The sequence below is a fragment of the Crotalus tigris genome, unplaced genomic scaffold (genome assembly GCF_016545835.1).
Source record: "Crotalus tigris isolate CLP2741 ecotype Arizona unplaced genomic scaffold, ASM1654583v1 scf7180000017933.3771270, whole genome shotgun sequence".
Lineage (NCBI taxonomy): Eukaryota > Metazoa > Chordata > Lepidosauria > Squamata > Viperidae > Crotalus > Crotalus tigris.
Window position 1 is genome coordinate 1,862,072 of NW_024096726.1, and position 20,706 is coordinate 1,882,777.

Genomic DNA, 20,706 nt, shown 5'->3' on the forward strand with positions numbered 1-20,706 from the left:
ATCATTGTTTAACATCCATGCAAAAGGAATTTTAACTAATTGAGGAGACAGAGACCTGTACAATTAAGCCTACACAATGTACATATGTCAGCACTTTATATTATCTATTTACCCATTACTAGTATCATGTTAACTAATCAATCAATTCTACAAAATATAGTAATCTCAAACCACTATTCTAAATAAACTGTGTTATCTGCCTATAATAATAATAATAGTAGTAGTAAAGTTGGAAGGTACCTTGGAGGTCATCTAGTCCAACCCCCTGCTCAGGCAGGAAACCCTACACCATTTCGGACAAATGACTGTCCAGTCTGTTCTTAAAAACTTCCAGTGTTGGAGCATTTACTGCTTCTGAAGGCAGGCTGTTCCACTGATTAATTGTTCTCACTGTCAGGAAGTTTCTCCTTAGTTCTAGGTTGCTTCTCTCCTTGATTAGTTTCCACCCATTGCTTCTTGTCCTGCCTTCAGGTGCTTTAGAAAATAGCTTAATTCCCTCTTCTTTATGGCAGTCCCTGAGATATTGGAATACTGCTATCATGTCACCCCTCATCCTTCTTTTCGTTAAACTAGACATACCCAATTCTAGCAACCGTTCCTTATATGTTTTAGCCTCCAGTCCCCTAATCATCTTTGTTGCTCTTCTCTGTACTCTTTCTAGAGTCTCAACATCTTTTTTACATCGTGGTGACCAAAACTGGATGCAGTATTCCAAGTGTGGCCTTACCAAGGCATTGAAGAGTGGTATTAATACTTCACGTGATCTTGATTCTATCCCTCTGTTAATGCAGTCTAGCACTGTGTTGGCCTTTTTGGCAGCTGCAGCACACTGCTGGCTCATATTTAGGTGATTGTCTACTAGGACTCCGAGGTCCCTTTCACAGTTACTACTATTGAGCATGGTGCCACCTATGCTGTAATTGTGCATTTGGTTTTTCTTGCCTAAATGTAGAACCTTGCTTTTTTCACCATTGAATTTAATTTTTTTAGTTAGTGCCCAGTGTTCAAGTCTGTCCAGATCCTTCTCTATCTTAAGCCTGTCTTCTGGAGTGTTGGCTATTCCTGCCAGCTTGGTGTCATCTGCAAATTTGATGAGTTCCCCATCTATCCCTTCGTCCAAATCGTTGATGAAGATGTTGAAGAGCACTGGGCCCAGAACAGAGCCCTGGGGCACCCCACTACACACTTCCTTCCATATAGATGCAGTTCCATTGAGGACCACTCGCTGAGTACGGCCGGTGAGCCAGCTACGGATCCATCTGGTGGTGATTCTGTCTACCCCACATTTTTCTATCTCATCAAGTAGTAGGTTATGATCTACTTTATCAAATGCCTTACTGAAGTCCAAGTAAATTATGTCCACAGCATTCCTCTGATCCACTAATTTTATCACTTGGTCAAAGAATGCAATAAGATTTGTCTGGCATGATCTATTTTTGACAAACCCATGTTGGCTTTTAGTAATGACTTTGTTTGCCTCTAGGTGTTCGTTAATTCGTTGTTCGATTATCTTTTCCAGAATATTCTCAGGTATAGAGGTCAGGCTGATAGGTCTGTAATTTCCTGGATCCATTTTTTTTCCTTTTTTGAGAATGGGAAGTACATCAGCTCTTTTTCAGTCCCCTGGTAGTTCCCCTGTGTTCCAGGATCTTTGAAAAATATAGTTCAGTGGTTCCGATATCACATCTGCCAGTTCCTTGAGAACCTTGGGGTGTAATCCATCTGGTCCTGGCGATTTGAACTCATCTAGGCTGGACAGGTGCTCCCTAACCATTTTCTTGCCTATCTTAACTTGTGTTTCTGTTTTGTTTTTTATGGCACTATTTTTGATAGGTTGGTCTGTTTTTTTCCTTTGTGTAAAGACAGATGCAAAAAATGAGTTAAATAGTTCTGCTTTCTCCCTGTTGCTTGTCACCTTCTTGCCACTTCCACCCACTAATGGACCAATCATTTCCTTCACTTTTTTCTTGTTTTTTACATGTTGAAAGAAGCTTTTTTTTTGTTATTTTTGACTTTGGTCGCAAGCCTTAGTTCATTTTGAGCCTTGGCTTTCTTCACTTCATCTTTGCAGGCTCGGGTATATCTGTGTAAGACTACCTACAGGTAGTCATATACAGATATAAATAATACTGACTGAATGGAAAAGTCATATGTACAGTATGTGTGATTTGCTGTGTGTGTGAACAGATTTCACTGCTTTTGATAGTTATTTCAATAAGTCCAGTTATTTATTAGAAGTTCATCTCTATCCCTTCTTTGCTCTGTCTCCAACTTGTCCAATCACTTTCCTAAACTTTCTGAACCAGATTCCAACCTAACAATAGTAACTTTTGCTATTTCATACAAAATTCATTTCAGAGGTTGAAGCCATGATTTTGAAAGTTTATAATGCACCATGCAATAATATATCTGCAGTCCCTAAGAAGATATTCTAGTTCAGGAATCTAACCAACCTGAACCAAGAGCATTATGGTAATTTTTTTGAAAAGGAACAATTTCAGGAATGGGAAACCTATGCTGTTGTATAATATGTCACTATCGTGTCCGCGATGGGTCGGACACGACTTCGCAATTAACAACAACAACATTGTTAATCTCAAACCTGAATAAAAGGCGATAAAGGTGTTCTAGTAGATGGAAAAGAAGGAGATATGTCTACCACGTGTCTATCATCATTCAAAAAGTTTTTTGAAAACTTTTATTTTAGTTATCAATATCTCAAAATTAATTCTCTCTTTCCCGAACCAGGATTACTATGACAAAATATGGAACAGTTTATTCCAGTCATGGATTTATTTCATGAGCCAAAATACACAATATACAAAGCATGCAGTTAAATTATATGCAAATGATGGCAATCTTTTTTGGAAATACAGTATGAAAGGGAGAGGAAAACAAACTTTCCTTCTGTACTGTATAATCTGATTGGAACTGTATCCCTCAAATGGCTAGGTTTCTTAAGAAAAAAAAAGTATTCATTGATGCCAGCAGGAACTCTTTTTTTCCATTTTCTACTATTTGTGGAAGGGCATTTTAGTTCCATTTGCAATGAGGATAAAAGAGATAAATCTTCTATCTCAATACAGTGCTTTATCAGTAAAGGATGTCCATACATCTGTAACTAATAACAATACTTAAAGTAGAACTAAATGCTATTCATTAAGCATAACAATCTCCTTATCTTCTGATTTCTTAAACTCTCTTCTTATTACTGAAGGCGGCCATTCTAAACAAGTTATACTCTGTGCTCCTGAGAAGAAAGATTAGCAATGAGAACATTAGTTCCACCCCCACCAAATGCCCTGTTATTATCCCCATTGTTCTCCAAATGCAGACTACAACACTTTCTGCAGCAGGAAGCCTTCTCTGTCCATGAAACTTTTCCTGAAATTTTGTAATCCTGGAAAATCAAGATTCAGAACCAAGAATGGACAACCAGTAACCACATTCAGGCCCCAAAACATCTGCAGATCATTTTGTTTTTAATTAAAATAATAGTCAACATCTATGTACTGTATTAAGAAACTGCCTCAACTCTATCCACCCAATAATATCACTACATCATTGAATAACCCTCTGTGGTCCCTGGAAGCTAAAATAATAATTTTAAAGGTATGACATCCACCCATCCCAATGAAAACGGTTGTCCACTCCTGTTTCTAAATTATATGGACAAGTTCTACCACAAAGTTGGCTAGCTATAGCACTGAGGTTCATTGTTATGACCAGTTCAGCTACTAGGTATTATATGATTCCTATAAAATTTCCAGTTAAAAGGATGTACATTATAGGACTTCTAGAAGTTTAAATCAGCATTTAAAAAATGAGACAGAGAACATCAGGCCAAAAATGGGCCTAATCTCCTCAATGAATTTATTACATTATCCTGTGATCCAACATCACTGAAAAGCAATTTTAAAAAAAGTATAATTACACAGAAAGAAGGTTTCTTGATGCAACCAGAAGCTTTTACAGTTTTCTAGAAATACACAGAATTGAATTAATAGGATTAGTGGCAGCCCATGGAAAACAAGACAGTGTATTAGCTTCTAGGCTGAAAGTATCAATAATAGTACAAGGAATTCTCAGGGTAAAATATATTACTCAAATCTGATAAACCAGAAATTTTTAAAATTTGACACTGGCCTTTACAGACAAGATTCAAACATTTTATTTGAACAAATTATATTTTTGAACAAACTAATGGCCAAGCTACTTATTCAACTGCACATTATCTTTATAAAAATTCATTGATAGTGTTAGGTCAGTAACAACTTGTAAGGCTCCTAATCCAGTTTCATCAGATTTGAAGACAGCATCCTTCCTTTGCTCCTATGCTTTTGGAGATATACAATATTTTTTTAATAATTGATTACTTTTTCTTTCAATTGTGCTTTTGTTATGATGAAAGTAATTAAAGATCCTACTGATTGTGCACGTTATTCTTTGTTCTCATTGTGAAACATAAAAGCTATAATTTTAATTGTGATCCTGGCCTGAAAATATATTGTCCTCAATAATTCAACCTGTGCAATCTGATTTTATAAAAGGATACCAAGCATCAGATAATATCTGATTATTAATCTGTCTATGTCAGACGTGTCAAACTCGCGACATCACGTGACATCGCGCAACATATCGGAGCTTTTTCGTCATTGCCGGCAATGGGGTGGGCGCAGCTCCGGTATCATGAAACCGGCCCGCAGGCCAGCAGTTTAACACCCTTGGTCTATGTGTCTGTTTTATTAATTTTTTAACCACTTTTCCTTGAGGAGTTCAAAAGGACATACATAGCATTCCCTCCTCCAATTTTTTAATAAAAATAACCTTGTGACAGATATTAGATATTCAATCTGATAAACTGAATTGGCAATTAGTTTTCCACTAGCTACACAAAAAGTTTTCAATAAGTGGAGTGTATATTTATTGAATGTGCTTTAGCTAAATATGTTTATTAATTGGATTATAATGTGGTGTTTGAATCAAGTAGCCATTGCTTTATATTAGAATATTTGGTATGCTATCTATTGAACATACTACATTTATTTAAAACATCCATACATTTCAAGTATTAAAGTACATTTTTAAAAAATCTTTAAAAATCTGTTGCAATCTTCTAATTCATTCCCCAAAAATTATTACAAATGGGATTTTTTCTTGAGAAATATTGATCATTCCAGACAATTACCAGAACATTAACTTTTACCATCACTTTTAAAAATTATTTTATACTTATTACTTGAAAAAAGACTAGATTGCTTCAATCATGATTTCCACTTTCATTTAAAAATGAAAAAATATAATGCTAGAGCAAATACAAAAAAAATTGCCTATCACTAAGATTCTGTCTAAATACAGAAACATGGTATCTATGATTAAAGCTTCTGAGATTACTAAAGTGATAAAATGATTAACACCATATAAAGAAGACATTAACATTTAATCAGTTTTAGTCTTCAAGCAAAAAAAATCAATCAATGGTATATTTTCATTTCATATTGGATAAAAAACTGTCAACCCTATAAGGTAGATCAGACTAAGAAACAGTTATATCAGTGTCTCTCAATCTCAGCAATTTTAAGATGTATGGACTTCAACTCCCAGAATTCCATATCCTCTATGCCAGGGGTAGACAACCTCGGCTCTTTTATGACTCGTGGACTTCAACTCCCAGAATTCCTGAGCCACCCCTGCTCTATACTCACTACAGAAATATAAGCTCATTCTGAAAACAGCTTCATATATAAAGAAAAAAGTTTTTGCTTAACCTCCAAATTCTGAATAAATATTTTCTTTCTACTTAGTCAGAATTTTATATATGTATAAATGGATTCCCATCTTGTAAATAAATTCAGACTGATTTTTCTACATAAAACTTTAGTAGCATTTTGACCGGTGGAATTTGGATGAAAAAGAGTTAATCCTAAACAATAAGATTTTAAGAGCATATAGATAATGGCAAATACCTGACAGAGTTCAGTTATTCTTAAAATAATTTTTTTAAAACTGATTTCTTTTTGAAAACTATAAATGGATCCAAATTTAGAGTTAGCAGAATTCTGTTTATAAAAGAAGAACAGGGTTTTTTTTGTTGACCCTCCTTTCCTTATGTAGTTTTCTGAGATTCCTAAAACAGATGGGACTGGAGTATAGAACTCTAAAATGGGGAAAATATTGGTAGGACCATAGGGGGGAAGGGACAATTTAGGAAAATCACAATTCCCTTTCATTCCTCCAGTACAGTGATAAATTTCTGCTCAACCTCAGTTCTCTCCACAAACAGAAACAGACCTTTTCCATGTGTAGAGAACAGTTTGCATCCAACCATAGAGCTCAAAGTTAATTCTCTTCAAAAAAAATTATTAACGCTGATAAATGGAAATGCTTTACAATTTCTGGTGGAATTCACCTACATTCTTTTGATAGGCCAGCAGGATGAATTTAAATATGGTATGGTTCAGCTGTATGATTCAGAAAAGTCCTCTTTCAGGGTTTATGAACTGACATTACAAGATGGTATATACTGAGAAGGGTAGGAGGAGCAGAATATGTGTTAAAGCAGGTTTTAATGGGTAATGCTCCTGGGTAAAAAATGGCAAACAAAAGCTACTCTTATGTCAACTTTTGTAATCCTCAGTTTCAATTTCAGTTTTTGGAAGTGGCTGTGATTATTCAATAATGACTGGAAAACTTTCAGTTACAATCCCAGCTAATAAGAAATAACAAGGGAGAATTATATTCAAATGGAATTTTAGAAACTGTTACTTGAAAGTCCAGTGTAAAATTCTAGCCATCTTCTCACCTGTCAAAGTAATGTAGCCTTATAAATTTGAAATATTATATTTCTGCTTCCAGAGTATAGTAACTCAGCTGAAGTAAAAATGTACTAGCTGTTAGAAAATGCTACTGTCACCGTTAGTTATCCAAATATGTTTTTATACCGAAGTCAGTATTGTTACATGTAATCATCTGCTGTGAATCAGAGTTTAAGTAAACTTATAGTACACCTGTACAATGTCCTGTATAACTTCATAATAAATTCTAATGTCACTTTTAATTTCTGCAATCACACAGTCTTTTCAAACCATAAGGAACCGTCTACTCAAAAATCTGTTGTAATAAAATAGAACTTTGTTGCACACAGCCCAAACAATTATATTTTCAACTTCATAAATGTATGTTGTTAAATAATGAAACTTAGAAATTTGCAGTTATTTTGTATTGCCTGAACATCGCATCCAGAGAAAAAGCTTGAGATGAAAAGACACTAAAGGGAGATACAGCAGGAAGAAAATTTTTTTAGTTAAGTATGTAGAAGTTACCTGGCCCCGTCACAGGCTGACTCTGTGCTCTAGCAGTGTTCCGTGATAGTTGTCATCAGAAATGAAAATAGCAAGACGGCAGCTAACAGGCCTATAGGAAACAAAGGGGGGAAAGTATGTTAAGGGCACACTACTTTTTAGCAGCTTCCAGCAAACTACTGGAGAGTTTTACTTATTTTTAAAAGATACAATATTCTGTTTTGACTATACAGTTTTGAAGATGATGAAAACTGAAGTGCAGCACAGCTGGAAAATACCACATTGTAGAAGGCTGCAATAAGTTTATGAACTTCACAGCTAGAGATTACATGAAAATAATGTGGAATTTTGCCTACCTCTAACAAAAATCTGAGCAGCACTTTCAATATTAATTCTACTCTGAAATCATTTACAGGTATACAGGCTAATCCAAGAAAGGTCAGATCCATGCAGATTATGTAATTAAAAGCAGTAATGTTCACATTTTAATTATACTCCACTCAAATGTTTCTAATCCATATGAATAACTCCAGGGCCACTTGTACTGTGTACAGATCTGACCTTTGAACAAAAATAACATGGTAACATTTAAAAAGCCTGTCTTCAAATGAAGCCATCATATCAAAAATAAAACTACAACCAATATATATAACAGTTCCCCAAACCAGAAAGGCAGCCCAACAAATGTTCAATTTAATTTTTTCTGCAAAGCCAGTCAGGTGGGAGTATTTCATAGGTTAATCTGTTGCATAAATTTCATAGGCTAATCTGTTGCATAAATTGGGACTATCCCCAGGGTCTGTTTTGAGGACGCCTCCACTCCAATTTCTCATGGCATGGGGACCATGAGGGACATTCTTTCTCAGGATGGCCTGATTGTAGCATGAAAATACTTAATCTGAAGGTAATGGGGATGAAGCTATATGTGGCTTAACAGATTGACCCCCACACTTGGAATTGGATGAGAATATTTATTAAATTATTCCACGGGTCTTTAAACTTGGCCCTTTTATGACTTGTGGACTTCAACTCCCAGAATTCCTCAGCCAGGCATGCCTGGCTGAGGAATTCTGAGACTCAAAGTCTACAAGTCATAAAAGAGCCAAGTTTGAAGACCCCTGGATTATTCCATTGCATTCTTCATAGGGTAGTTTTTGCACATTATTCAGAAACTGCAACAATCCCACAATATAGCCGTGTGTGTGTGTTGAGTGGTGCTTGCAAGATATGCCACATCACCTTTATCTTAAAAATAGGTACCAGTTACTGCTTGCCCTGGTTATAGGTTGTTGGGTTATTGGGAGACCCAATTCAAGATGCTTACTGTGGTATAGAAAGTTCTACATGGTTTTGATCCAACTCTTTACTGGACTGCTTATTCCCATATAGACTATTCCATGGTCTTCAATTCTCTGTGGAATTTATATTCTACCCCATCTGGAATATCTAAACATCTATGTTAATAGCACCTCCTTCATCATCTAGGCTTTACCATAACAAAGAAAGAATTTGGTATTGATGTCCATCAAATCTTTGTCTTTGGAACTGATTCCTTGTTATAGTTTAGGTGGAGACTTAAATTATTTCTTTTTAGCCAGATCTTTTAGAATTATTTTTCCCCAAGATTTTTCTGCTGCTTCTATTTACTAGTTCTTTATTACATACAAGTTTATAAGCTTACTAGTGCCATAAGATGGGAGAGGGTGGGTGTACATTTTAAATAAATAAAATTTACAATTAGTTTTGCAGATTTCAAATAAGGATCGGAGTTGAAAGAATTTATTAAAACATTTTCATAATATTTTCTTATTCCAACATCTTTATCATCACCTTCCTTGTTGTATATATAATCCTCATTCTCTTTTATATCCTATTTTGGAATGTTCATAACATCTTAGTTTTTTAACCTTTTTTAACCTTCTTCATGAGCAAATTCCAGGAAATGAAATTCCACACCTCGAAACCTTTCACGAGATCAGTGTAATGGTATGTGAGAATGACCGTGGGGTAGATAGCTGCTACCTAGGGAATAGTCAGATAAAAGAGGGCACAGCCCGCAGCTGCATAATGGGTGGAGAAAGATGCTCAGAAGGAGCCCCTTCCCCAAGTTTCCAGGCTATAAAGGAGATGGAGGGAGATTTGTACTTTCAGACTTGCAAGATTCTGTTAATGTAGGGTTAGGGTTTCTTGTTTAGCTGGGAAGGCTGACAAACAATGAGAATACAATCAGAATGGATAAATGTTAATATAAGAGATTGCTAATTGGTATGTTCAAAAACTCCAGAAAATCACAAATTCTGTCCCAAAATTATTTAAGTAGCTGTGGAAAACAGCAAAAAATTAAAGTTATGGAAGAAGTTATATAGTGTTGATTGTGGTATATCAGATATTCCCCCTTTCCAGAGTGATATGCTGTATTAAAAAGATAGCATTTAACCTAAAATAGTCCAATATCAATTATGGATTTCATTAGAATAAATGAATAGAATAAATCAAGTTTTTCTTGAATCGCTGGGGATGAGGTAAAGTCAGGCAGGTTTTAAATGAAATATGAATAGAATTCTATTCTGATCATTCCACAGATCATGGTTACATTCTTCTGCTAGTCAGTATTGTATGGCATTGCAAAGAGTCTTCTATCTGTACAGATATAAGGTAAAAGAAAGCTACAAATTGCTTAGAGGAAGACCAGTCCTATTGTCAGCCAGAAAAGGGAAGTAGCACAGAGATTATTCTAATAGTTTTATCAATGTGCCATCTTTAAGGGATTTTAGAGACAGTATGAACATAGAACAGGGGTAGGCAATCTTGGCTCTTTTATGACTCGTGGACTTCAACTTCCAGAATTCCTGAGCCAGCCACACTGGCTCCGGAATTCTGAGAGTTGAAGTCCACGAGTCATAAAAGAGCCAAGGTTGCCTACCCCTGACATAGAACAACAAGGTTGGAGGTCTTCTAATTCAACTCCCTGCTTGAGCAGGTGACCTTATATCATTCCAATTTCTTTTGTTCAATTTCTTTTTGAAAATTTTCACCCACAACTTCTGAAAGCACACTATTCCACTACTTAACTGTTCTCGCTGTCAGGAAATTTCTCCTTAACTCTAGGTTGGATCTCTCTTTAATGATCTTACACATATGTCTGGACTTCCAACCACCATCACAATCCCATGTGCTTAGAATCTATTTCAGACAACCTTCCAAATTTTCAGAAAATCGATAGGAATATTTCCTTCTGAAGATTTGAGAAATGCATCCCCACTGTTTCAGCCACATATTTGGACCCACACACAAAAAGAAATAACATAAATAATTTTTCACTAAGCAAATACACAAAAAATTTATTCGTACAACTGTTAAATTATCTGGCTTTTATGATTTCAATTAACTAGCAACTTGTTCCAAGAACAGATAAATGATTAGGATTTGATAACTACGATTAATGTTCATTCAACCCGAGATGATACAAAGTAATTACATGTAAACAGAAAAAAATGAATAGTATAATATTTCCTGTTCTACTGTTGGACACTATGTTGTAAATTGTGCCATATGTACAATTACAGTTATCCTGCTGAGCTAAAAATATTGGTGAAGATCTAAAAATGATGAACAGTGCCTTTTTTAAATTAATGTCTTATTAGTTGGGTGAAGTACACTGACAAAGAATAATTTATGCTTATTCAAACTGCTCTCGACATCTTCAGGTGTTTCCAAATGAGCTCACAGAAGAGTGATTAAATGCATCTGATAACAAGCCACACATTGCTGAAATTACTTACCGCCTCATTTTATGATTAATTAAACATGTAGATTAAAGTTGCAAAAGAATTTAGATTAATGAGCAAGTTAAGTCTTGCTGATATAAGTGAATTGGGAATTGGATGCTCTGTGGAACTTTATAAACATGTATTTTATAATGAGTAAGACAAGGCTACATGTTGAATCCTGGCCACAAGGGCCTTTGACGATGCAGTCTTTTTTAACATGGTTTGACAGCTTTCAAATAACATTCTACTATAGGCTTTAAACTTTGTGCATTGCTGTAAAACATGAGAATACATAACTCATGTATTAGCAGTACAATTATTTCCCAGCTCTCCAAGGTAATGACCCCCTGTAGCAGCAGCTGTTCAGAAAAATTATAGGCTCAATTGTTATTTTAATCAAGAGAGAGTTTAATAGTTAAAAGCAGTTATGTAACTAGTAAAATTATATGACACCTCATCACTGCTTTCACTGCTGCATCCTTTAGTCAAAAAGAAAAAGAAAAGAAACCTAGAAAGCTCCACAGCCTGGACTTATTAGTAAAGCTTGATACACAGTCATTCATAAAAAAAATATCAATGCCATTTACTAGTGTGCAAGCCAACATCATGTTCACATTTACAGTGATTCTTTATCAGTTCCAAAACATCTTTTTTTTTCTTTTTCTATAAATTTTATCTTTATTCTTAACATTAAAATATAGACTCTAAAAAAAGCAGAACAAAACTAGACTACACAAAAAAGTGCATAAAATGAAAAAACAGGACTAACTTATACATAAATTGTCCCCCCTCAGTATTTTCTAGGTTTGCCCAAAGACTCCATTTTTCTCTTTTACTTAAGACCAGTTTCCGTAACCCACATGGGTATCAGAAACTCAAGTTGGATTTTATGGTTTAGCAAAGCAAGAACCAATCAGTTACTCCAGTATATTTCCATATAGCAATTTAGTCCCAACAAAATGAAAATCCTAACAAAATGGCTAAAGCTTCAAATATCCAGAAAATGATGTTGCTTACTGCGCCTTAAGTTCATTCAGACCGAAGGCATAAAGTAAGAAATGCTAAATTCTAAATCAACCCTTACACAAATCTGAAAAATCACAATATTTTCAAATAAATCTTTGTGAATTCCTATATTAGAGTGTATGGATTGTTCACTTTTTTATTCAATGAAAATTTAAACCACACAATAGTCAAATCTTTCTGAGCACTTTATAAGTAAAACTCTCTAACAAGTTTACATGTTCCGTTATATCCTATTCAACTTCAGTGAAAAAGAGATTTTGGATTTTTAACATAATAAGCAAAAGTTTTTTCCACATTTATAATAAATGGTCTTTGAATAGATAATATTCAACTATTTGGGCAATGCTAATAACCTTTAATTGTATTTTATATAAGCAAAATGTTGTATACATCCAAATACATCCTATACTTCCGAAATCTTCAGTTGTGATATTAAATAGATTAGACATTGTATTTATAATTTTCTCATCTTAAGAAGTCACTGGCAAAATACCATTCCAAATCATTTATTTCATAAACCCTGTAGATTATATTAGTAAATGGTATGGTATAACTATCCATATTTTTGTGTTATTCTTTTTTCTCTTTTTAATTCTTTTTGTTTTGTTTTGTACATTACACTTTTGTACATTTTGTCAAGGGGTCCCTATTTGCCACATCTGGCAAGTAGTTGGGTGAAGTGCTGGTAAAGCACTGACAATGAATGAAAACCAGGCATTAGAGTCAGTCATCCTAGAACAGCCTTGAACAACCAGAAACGAAATGTGAAGTATCAGTGGACAAAGATTAAAAACAAATGAAGATGTCCTCACATTCAAGCCCTTCTCAAAGACTGCTCAGAAATTACAACTGATCCAGAATGGAGCAGCCGTCACTTGTCTCACATTCATGATTCTTGGCGATTTACAATGAAATTGATAAAAAAGTTTTTAAAACTGGATATATAAAAAATAAAACACATAGCAGCTGAGCATCATCCACACTATTAACACAGAGCCAGATCATGAGCGCTGTCTGTCTGTCTGTCTGTCTGTCTGTCTGTCTGTCTCTGTCTGTCTCTGTCTCTCTCTCTCTCTCTCTCTCTCTCTCTCTCTCTCTCTTTCACACACACACACACACACACACACACACACACAGCCCCAGGCTTGAGTTCAAAACCAAGTTTTCAAGGGATTTATGGAAGGGGCAGAGCCAATCTAATCTCAGGATAAACTATGGTGGGCACCATGGCAGAAAACGCTCTCCTAATGGACCTTGCCAGCCCATACCTCTTTGCTGATGGTACTCAGATCATGCATCTCCTGCCAGAGGGATAGGATAAATAAAGACAATTATATACAAAGGCATAGATTATGGGGTAGCTTGCTCAATAGTAGTAACTGTGAGAGGGATCTCGGAATCCTAATGGACAATCACTTAAATATGAGCCAGGAGTGTGCTGCAGCTGCCAAAAAAGCCAACATAGTGCTGGGCTGCATTAACAGAGGGATAGAATCAAGATCATGTGAAGTATTAATACCACTTTACAATGCCTTGGTAAGGCCACTGTTATGTCCCGAGCCTTGCAAACGGCTCGGGCGTTTGCAGGCAGTCCCGGGCAGGTGCAAAGCTGCCCGGGACCAGACAGGCTGTCGCCAGCGCCGTGCGCATGCGCGGGTGCTGGCGCGGGAAAAGTAACCCATTTACCCGGGAGTTGCCTATATAAGAGGCTGTGAGGCGTTTGGGCTGAGCTGAAGCCATCTTACTGTAAGCTGAACGCTGAATAAAAGAACCTGAGAACTCCAGCTGCTTCTCGTGTCTGTTTTCCCGCCAAGGACGCAACACTGGCGACGAAGGTGGGATACCTTGCACTACCTGGAAAGGAAAAAAGTGTAAGCTTACCCAAGGAGTCCTGAGCGGCGGAAGAGGAACGGTGTTGACTCAGCAGCTGCCCGCCAATCCAGTGCGCATTCGGGGGTAGGCTGGCTGATAGACCCGTCTCATGAAGATCCGAAGATGGCGAAAATCGGAAGGCTTGCGGAATTCGACGTCTCACATCCAGAGCGGTGGGAGTCCTACGTATCCAGAATGGAGAACTACTTCAAGGCAAACCAAGTGAGGGAAGATAGCTTGAAGGCTGCCACCCTGCTTTGCGCTTGCGGCCAAGACGCCTTCGAAATCGCAGAAAACCTTGCAGCACCTGTTCCAGTAGAGTCTGTAAGATACGCAGACCTGAAGAAGCTGCTGAAGGACCACTTCCACCCCAAGGTGTCCGTTATCTCATGGCGCCACACCTTCGAGCAGAGGGATCAACGGTCCGGGGAGTCAGCCAAGGAGTACATCGCAGCGTTACGGAAGGCCGCCAAGCCCTGCGAGTTCAAGGACCTCGAGGAACGACTGAGGGACCGATTCGTGTGCGGGTTGAGGCATCGAGAGCTACAACAGAGACTTTTCGCTAAGGAAGAATTATCCTTCCAAGACGCTTTAAGGGAAGCAACCGCGGAAGAAGCAGCAGGCGGCGCCGTCAAGAACATGCGGCCGATCAGAAGCAGTGCAGAGGGTGCGTCCGTGCACCAAGAAGACGTCCGACGAAACTCCGAGGAGGATCCGGACGAAGAAGTCGAACGTCTACACCCCGCGAAGGGAGAAAATCAGAAGGAAAGCTCTTCAGCTCCGCTCAAGTGCATCGGCTGTGGAGGTCGCCACAGGAGAACCGACTGCAAGTTCCGCTCCGCTACCTGCCGGGCATGCGGCAAACAAGGGCACAGTGCAGCTGTGTGTCTGGGCCGACGAAAGGCACAACCTCAAGAAGAACGCCTGAAGGGTACCAGAGTCCCCAGCCAGAATATGGTAGGTTTTTGCGCTTCGCGTAGAAACATTTGTAGGACAGGCACACACAAGCCCATGAAGAAAAAGCTGTCACTCAACGTGAAGCTACAAGGGGTTCCATTATCTATGGAACTAGACACAGGGTCTGCCCTTTCCATCATTTCATTGCATACATTTAGGAAGATTTGTTCCAGTAGTGGGACTAAGGCCAAGTTAAGGCCTTCTGATATTGTATTAACTGATTTTCAGAACTCAAGAGTGTGTGTTAAGGGGGAGGCCACCCTTAACGTGCAATACAAGAGTTTTGAAGGTCCACTAGACTTGTTAGTAGTAGGGGGTGAAAGAACGAGTCTCATAGGACTCGATTGGTTTGAGGCCCTGGGGATACACGTCACAGGACTCAACAGCTTACAAACACTCGACCTACAGGAAGTCTGCAAGGAATTTGCAGATGTTTTCAGCCCCCAGCTGGGCACATTCAAAGGACCACCTGTGTCCTTAAAGCTAGACCCCACTGTCACTCCCATTAGGATTAAAGCAAGAAGGGTCCCTTTTGCTTTAAAAAGTAAGATTGACACTGAACTAGACAAACTAATCCAACAGGGAATCCTAGAACCTGTTGATTCCAGCCCGTGGGAGACCCCCATTGTCACGCCTCTAAAGGCAAATGGGGACATTCGCATTTGTGCTGATTACAAATGCACACTCAATAAGGCATTGCAGCAACATGCCTATCCTGTTCCTGTGGTCAGTCACATCCTGGCCTCTTCTCAAGGGGGGGCGTGTTTTTGCAAAGCTTGACCTAGCTCAAGCATATCAACAGCTGCCTGTTGATAATGATGCTGCCATAGCTCAGACTATTGTGACCCACAGGGGAGCCTTTAAGGTAAAAAGGCTGCAGTTTGGAGTGAATGTCGCTCCTGGGATTTTCCAAAGCGTAATGGAAAACACACTACGAGGTATACCAGGGGTCTGCCCCTACTTTGACGATGTCTTGATTGCAGGAGACTCCACACACATTCTAGCTGAAAGGCTTAGGGCTGTCCTGTTAAGATTCAGGAAATCAGGCCTCAAGCTCAGAAAAGACAAATGCAAGATTGGGGTGCCTTCTACTGAATTTCTGGGATTCAAAATTGATGCTGCTGGGATTCATCCTGCTGAATCCAAACTAACTGCTATTTTAGAAGCACCCAGGCCAAAGTCTAAGGCCGAACTTCAGGCCTTCTAGGCCTCCTGAATTTCTACAATTCTTTTCTTCCACATAAAGCTAGTGTAGCTGAGCCTCTTCACAGGCTACTAGACAAACAAGCTGTGTGGCTGTGGTCACAAGCACATGAGGCTTGCTTTAAAGAAGTCAAGGCCTTGCTCACTTCTAACAGTGTTCTTGCACATTTCAACGAGTCTCTTCCTGTGTGCATCGCTTGTGATGCATCCCCCTACGGGGTTGGAGCTGTCCTGAGTCACCTCAGGTCTGATGGAACTCAGGTTCCTATTGCATACTACTCCAGAACATTGTCTTCTGCCGAGCGCAACTACGCTCAGATAGACAGGGAGGCTCTGGCTGTTGTTGCTGGAATTAAAAAATTCCACGATTTTCTATATGGCAGGCATTTCACGGTCTTCACTGACCATAAGCCTCTGCTGGGACTGTTTACCACACGTAAGCAGACTCCCCACATCATTTCCCCTAGAATGCTTAGGTGGTCTATTTTTTTGTCTGCATATGATTTTTCATTACTCCACAAGCCTGGGAAAGAAATGGGCCATGCTGATGGCCTCAGTAGATTGCCTCTGCCAGTAGTAGAAGCTGACCCGCGCCAGCTGTCAACATTCTATCAATCCAAGCCTTGCCCGAGCTCCCTCTTAGTGCCAGGGATGTTACCGCTGAAACAGGTACAGATCACACACTTTCACGTGTCCGCTCCTGGGTCCTGTCCGGGTGGCCTGAGCACTGCCCTAGTCCTGAGTTTCAGAGTTTCTGGTCCAAAAGGAACGAATTGTCCCTTTCTCAGGGTTGTTTGCTTTGGGGAAACAGAGTTGTCATTCCCACCTCAATGAGGACTAGGGTCTTAGAATCCCTCCACGAGGGTCATCCTGGCATTGTTCGCATGAAGGCTCTTGCACGCAGCCACTTGTGGTGGCCTGCTTTAGATAAAGATATTGAGGCTAAGGTACACGCATGCCACATGTGCCAACGATCTCGCCCAGAGATGCCCCAAGCTCCTGTGCATAAATGGGAGGAAACACAGTCCCCATGGTCTAGGGTGCACATTGACTACGCTGGGCCCTTTCAGGGCCAGTTCTTCTTGGTCCTTGTTGACAGCCATTCAAAATGGCTTGAGGTTGTGCCTGTCTCATCCACCACCACTGCAAAGACTATTCAGGTACTGAGGGGGATTTTTGCTGCACACGGGCTGCCAGATGTCATTGTGTCTGACAACGGCCCTCAATTCACCTCCTCCGAATTCCAAGCTTTCTTACAGGCAAAACCTGATTCGTCATGCCACATCTGCACCTTTTCACCCATCCACCAACGGTATGGCTGAACGCATGGTGCGCATCGCAAAGGACGCCTTGAAGAGACTCACCTACGGGGACTGGCATCACAGGTTGGCTGACTTTCTCCTTTCTTATCGCACCACACCGTCCACTTCTACAGGGAGAAGTCCAGCTGAACTTCGTTGGGGGCGCCAACTTACTACTAGACTTGACCGGTTGCATCCGGACAGACTGCCTTCATCTACCTCACATCCTAGGGCACCTAGACAACTACTTGTGGGTGCCCCGGTTTGGGCTCGCAATTACGGGCCTGGTCATACATGGGTCCCCGCTTCTGTGTCCAGGATCACAGGTCCTCTCTCCTACGAGGTTGCCCTGGACAACGGTCGTGTCCTGCGTCGGCACATCGACCAACTCCGCTCTAGGCGGGACTTTTCTGCTGAAACTCCTGGGTCTTTTCCAGGGGGGGAGGGGGACCCTTTGGAGCAAAGGGAAGGGCAAGAGCTACTGCCCATCGCCACTGAGGGAGCCACAAACGGCTCGTCCCAAGGTTCTGCAATTGCTCCGAAAAGGAAGTCTTGGAGCTTACCCACACAACAGGCACTCACGCCTACTCCAGCCAGGGAGTTACCCCGGGGGCATACTCACTTTCCACACACAGCACACAGCACTCCAGCAACGGAGGATACCCGGGGGCATCCCAACAAATCATTCCCCGCAAGAGAGCTGGCACACAATGCCCAAGGTTGGCCTGACCTTACCCCAAATCCTACAGGGGGTCAAACATACACAGAGCTAGTCGAGGAACCAAGTCCCGACTACAACACCCCTAGCACAAATCAGGGGACACCTGAGTTTTGGGAGAGTACAGAAACCCACACGAGCCCAAACACAGAATGGGGTTCAGGGAATAGACAGCCTCCTGACAGGTCTTGGACTGACCTAGGGGGTTCTACGGAGACGCCCAGCAGTGGCTATCACTTCAAGGGGCCTGAGGGTCTACAGCTAGGTAGGACAACCAGGTCACAAAGCAACAGAAGCCCTGGCCTGACGAGCCCGGTGGGCAAGCAAGCAGGCCAGGCATCGGGGCACAGTCCTTGGAAGACACCAGGGCACAGTAGAGAGAACAGGCTCATGCCTCCCTCCAGTCAGGGGACTTATGCCAGTAACCCAGAGCTAAGAAGGTCACAGAGAGCAAAGAAATCTCCTAAGTACCTAGAAGATTACATAACATTGTTGGCAAGACAAAAGCCAGTAAACAGTGGGAACACTGGGGAGCAAATTGTCGTGTAAAATAAATGTTGTATGTTGATAGTAGTTTTAGCCCGGGGGAAAGGGGTGTTATGTCCCGAGCCTTGCAAACGGCTCGGGCGTTTGCAGGCAGTCCCGGGCAGGTGCAAAGCTGCCCGGGACCAGACAGGCTGTCGCCAGCGCCGTGCGCATGCGCGGGTGCTGGCGCGGGAAAAGTAACCCATTTACCCGGGAGTTGCCTATATAAGAGGCTGTGAGGCGTTTGGGCTGAGCTGAAGCCATCTTCCTGTAAGCTGAACGCTGAATAAAAGAACCTGAGAACTCCAGCTGCTTCTCGTGTCTGTTTTCCCGCCAAGGACGCAACAGCCACACTTTGAATACTGCGTCAGTTTTGGTCACCACGATGTAAAAAAGATGTCGAGATTTTAGAAAGAGTACAGAGAAGAGCAACAAAGATGATTAGGGGACTGGAGGATAAAGCATATAAGGAACGGCTGCTGGAATTGGGTATGTCTAGTTTAATGAAGAGAAGGATGAGGGGGGACATGATAGTGTTCCAATATCTCAGGGGCTGCCACAAAGAAGAGGGAGTCAAGCTATTTTCCAAAGCGCCTGAAGGCAGGACAAGAAGCAATGGGTGGAAACTAATCAAGGAGAGAAGCAACCTAGAACTAAGGAGAAACTTCCTGACGGTTAAGAACAATTAACCAGTGGAACAACCTGCCTCCAGAAGTGGTGAATGCTCCAACACTGGAAGTTTTTAAGAAGAGACTGGACAGCCATTTGTCCGAAATGGTATAAGGTTTCCTGCCTGAGCAGGGGGTTGGACTAGATGACCTCCAAGGTCCCTTCCAACATCATCATCATCATCATCATCATTATTATATTGGAGCAGATGCTCATTTTTCCATTTTTATTTCTAACATACATATTATTATTTTTCTCTCTCTCTTTTGGCAGCAAAAGAATGCTTATGGCCATATTAAAAATAACAATCCAAAATGAGGGAGTTGCTCCATTGTCTAGCTATGTCATTGTCCTTAAATGTGTAAATCATGGGGTTTGTCCAATATAATGAAAAAGGAGAACATGAAAATGAAGAAGCTTCCAAGCATGAATTTTCTGTAAGTGTCTTAAGTTTAACCACAGAAAGCAGCCTGGACTCATCATGATAAAACATCCTTTAGGTTAATACACAATTTATACAGCATGAATCTGGGCAATATCAAGTATAGATTAAAGATGCCCCCAGGTCAAACTTGACTTCTTATATCTATGTGAAATTTCTAGATAGTTGTCTTTGCAGACAACTTGCAGCATGTTGCTGCCTTCTTCTCTGCTTCTTCTCTGTGTAGCCCACAGTCCTAAATTCTCTTGTGGTTTCTTGGCTTCAAAATTTTAACAACTGGCCCAATGCTGTTGCAGATTACTATACTCCAATCCTAAAATTTCTCAGTAATATCCACTAACATTTAAAAAGGCCACTCCACATGAATACATTTCTCACATTCCTTTTTTATTATATTATATCTGTGAAGTGGGATGGAAATATTCTACCATTCATAATGAGGACATTGTTCTTGCTTCAGTTTTATTTCATGAAGTCCTCCTGTGTCCTGATTGGTGAGGGTTCTCTCAACAAAATCCTCTGTATAAAAGAACAAAATGCAAATTGCCCATTGTATGCAAAAGTGGCAGAGACAATCAGAGTGAAATTATATTGAGCTTCTGTTTAGTTTTAGAAGTTGTTTAACAGTTTAGAGATATGTAATTTAGCAACTTTTAATTGTATTATTACAAAACATTTTACATTTTTCTTTTACTAGATTTTATTAAACATATAGTTTTTAAAGGCACAATAATTTTCCTAGTAAATCTAGCTTTATGTTATCTTCTGCAGGTTTTAATGGAGATATTATTTAGTCTCCTCCATACTCATCCCAGAATAGAGAACCAGCTAGAAGCAAGATACCTGATGGCTAGAAGGAAAGAACATAAAAATAATCTACACACATATGGAGAAAATGTATAATTTTTGTCCTCCTGAATTC

At 39.8% G+C, this 20,706-nt stretch overlaps 1 protein-coding gene across 8 annotated transcripts in view; it reads right to left on the reverse strand.

Annotated features, from left to right (window-relative positions):
- Positions 1-20,706, reverse strand: part of SOX6 (SRY-box transcription factor 6) — a 480,950-nt gene that overhangs the window by 363,954 nt on the left and 96,290 nt on the right. For all 8 annotated transcript variants that reach the window (XM_039344591.1, XM_039344594.1, XM_039344588.1 and 5 more), the window contains one exon: positions 7,323-7,413. The gene's annotated coding sequence lies outside the window, so the exon portion shown is untranslated. The remainder of the gene's footprint in view (positions 1-7,322; positions 7,414-20,706) is intronic.